The sequence below is a fragment of the Hemibagrus wyckioides genome, unplaced genomic scaffold (genome assembly GCF_019097595.1).
Source record: "Hemibagrus wyckioides isolate EC202008001 unplaced genomic scaffold, SWU_Hwy_1.0 Contig5, whole genome shotgun sequence".
Classification (NCBI taxonomy): Eukaryota; Metazoa; Chordata; class Actinopteri; order Siluriformes; family Bagridae; genus Hemibagrus; species Hemibagrus wyckioides.
The window spans coordinates 189,197-192,527 of NW_026690807.1; the positions used below are offsets into that span (position 1 = coordinate 189,197).

General features: G+C 40.0%; 1 non-coding gene across 1 annotated transcript; it reads right to left on the reverse strand.

Moving 5' to 3' along the window:
* Nucleotides 1-3,027: 3,027 nt before the first annotated feature.
* Nucleotides 3,028-3,099, reverse strand: trnac-gca (transfer RNA cysteine (anticodon GCA)). Its single transcript has one exon. It is a non-coding gene; the product is annotated as a tRNA-Cys (tRNA).
* Nucleotides 3,100-3,331: the final 232 nt, after the last annotated feature.

Below are 3,331 nucleotides of genomic sequence, written 5' to 3' on the forward strand. Positions count from 1 at the left end.
TATTGAGCCCTATGGATTAGGAATGGGATGTTTATATCTGAGTCAAGGCAGGTGAGCGAATACTTTTGGCAATATAGTGTAGGTGTTGTGATATATTTTTGTACATTATAGTATATTAAAGTATATATAAGTTTAAAATTTAAAAAAATAATCTTAAGCTCTCTCTCAAACATTCAAGTCAGAGTCATGTAAGATAAGGACTGTTGTGGCATTCTCTCACTTAAGCTCAAGGATTTCTGTTTTTCTCAACTTATTTATCCATTTTAACAAAGATACTTCCACTTTATTGACAGACTATGTTCCTCGTTTTTTTTTTTTTTTCGTTTTATTTACGTCAGAACCATGGATTGCAGATGTGTCAGAAAGTTCAGGAATAATTCTTAATGGCCTAACAATGCACCAACTAATTTATTATGACTGTAACAAATGTTTATTCATCTATTCAGACATTCATTATGCATGTACACACAACTGCATGTTACTTTGCTGCATGTGAGCTAAGGCAATGTCCTTTTATAAAACATTGAACTTTTATAAAACAATGAACCATCTGGTTCCTTACATGATTATACATTTAATAAACTACCCAAAATTTACCTGTTTCTATGTCTGCAGAAGTACCATACTACCTTTTGTACCATCGACCATACTGGTCCTCTCTCCTATAGCTAACACTAGTTAGCTATAGGAGTGTGTTAAGTGTGTAGTCTGTTTTGGAACATGTGATTGTGTTCACACTACAGTGTTATACGTACTATCAGCGTAAATTTTTACTGTGTGTATAAGCCTTTAAAAGGGTCTACAAATAGTCTATAGGGCTTGGACTCCATTCTCCCTAGTCATTTGCCAACAAGGCTTTTTATGTGTCTCTCTAGTGCCCCTCCATTACGCTGCTAACTTTACTAAATCCATTTCATCAATGGTATCATCCAATTCAGACTTCAGCTTAATCTCTTGTGTCATTTGTACATACTGTCCAAATAGCCAATGTGTCATACGTTGCACGAAGCAAAGGAATTAAGCAACATGACAAAAATATGAATATCAGTAGTACTATTCCTACAATGGTCCCTAGTCTAAACAAAACAGCCTTCCAGTTTGAAGAGAATAACTAAGAAAACCAATCATCTGATGGTTTATAAGTGTTTTCTATGTGCTCATCTCTGAGGTCTTTCAACTGTCTTAGTACCTTACTCAGATTACCTTCTGGGCCCGTATGCATAGGGATGTAGGTGAATGAACTCGCAGTAGCTTTTCAATTCCTTCAATCGGGTGGGGCCTTAGGAAAATGAAACTGAGTGTAGGAGACAAACAAATGGGCACAAGTGGTGTAGATTGTGCACAGCGCTGTCACAGTTCTCTGGTCCCCTCGTTGGCATGAGACTGGGAGCTCGAGATGTTCTATCGTGGCATTTTTCCTGTGTATGCTGTAGGTGTCGCCAGGATGACCTTTAATGATCCGACCTTCTGGGCTCGTTCCACTTTCGCTTGAAGACCTTGACCTACACCCAGTCCCCTGGTTGCACAGTTCTCAGCTCTTCATCGATTTCACTCATTCTTCCTTCAGTGGCACCTTTCACCTGTTGGAATATAGCTCGATGTATTTCAGTTAGATGCTTTACATAATTACCAAGTTCATTTTTGAGCTGCTCAAGCGGAGGACCTTTATAAGGTCCTCATAAGTATGTTACAGGCATTGGTCGTCCAGTAAGCTTTTCATGCGGGGTTAGATGCGTCATTCGGTTAGTTTGCATTCTCATACTCATCAATGCTAATGGCAAAGCTTGTACCCAATTCATCTTTCCAGCCTCACAAATCTTAGCTGGTTTAGCCTTCAATGTTCTATTAGCTCTATCCACCATTCTCTGTGACTGCGGATGATAGACACAACCCAATCTGTGCTTTATCCTTAAATACTGGAACACTTTTCGAATCACTTTGTTCACAAAATGAGTACCATTATCTGAGCTAATTTTGTCAGGGATCCCAAACCTTGGAATAAGCTCTCTGCACAGAACCTTAAGGCCTGGTCACACTACAAGACTTTAACCGTCGGCAGATCGCTTTGCTGTTCAGACTACATGACTTCACTCTATGTCTTTTTGTCCTTGTGGTGTTCACACTACGCAACGCTTTGTAAATGATCCACAAGAGGGGGTCGCACACCACATGATCTGACAACAACTCTTGTCACTCAACGCCGTCCCCAAACCACGTTTTGTCACGAAAACACATGCAACAGGTGGATCCGGAAATGACACGAGACTTTCGGTAATAAATGTTGTGTCCACACTATTTTTGAAGCCATGTTGCTGCTGTTGCTTTTCTTCCGGTGACCTCAACTCAGTTGACTTGCTCTCTTATTGGCTGGAGGTCGTAGCTACAATTGACACCATGTGATGTCGAGTCGGCTGACCGTCCCAGATATTTAACATGCCAGATATCTGGATTTTGTCTGAGAGGTGTCAGCGACGCGTCAGTGAGCCTCTTTGATGCGTCATTGAGGAGTCCTGGGGAAACCTGGTGTCACCTGAGCCAGGTGTCAATAGGTCTTACATATTCATGAATAGTCATTGATTATTCAGTGAAACAGAGGCTCTGTTGAAAAAAGTTAGGCACATCAGTCACTTTACCCCAAATAAAAGGTCTTTCTGAGTTTTATAATTTAGCTGTTTTTCTATGGGCCCACACCCAAGACTTTCCTGAACTCAGTCCTGTGTTCAAAACAATCTGCAAGGTTTGTTTATTCTCCATTTTCACTGTTTTTCTGCTAGAGTTCAAAATTCTATTTTCGTGTATGTGTATTTTGACATAAGCTTAAAAGTCACACATGAATCTAACATACTTACATCAGCCATATTATGAAAGCCCAGTTTGTGCTCTATGTAAATAAGTTGAAATGTATTAGCTACTACACTGGTAAAGATTTGAAATTTACACAAATTTAAGAAGAGCCCAGATTCACTGCAGATCTTCAAAAAGGCCTCAGACCCCAGAGGGTTAAAGGTATCCCAAAGTAAGCACAGCAGGGGGCACCTGGATTTGAACCAGGGACCTCTTGATCTGCAGTCAAATGCTCTACCACTGAGCTATACCCCCACAGGTAAGGGCTATCAACTGACAACAGGTGTATTCTAAATGGATGCACTTTCAAAGTGTTTTAAACCTGTCATTTTAATATTGGACCAAGGGTTCATAGATTAAAAGTCAATCCGCAGTTTCCTCCTGCCATGGGATTATCTACACATGACATCATTTGTAGGTTTGGTCATTTCCAGACGACTTTTAATGTTGTAAACTGTTAACCAGTTAAGGATACCTGAATTAGTGG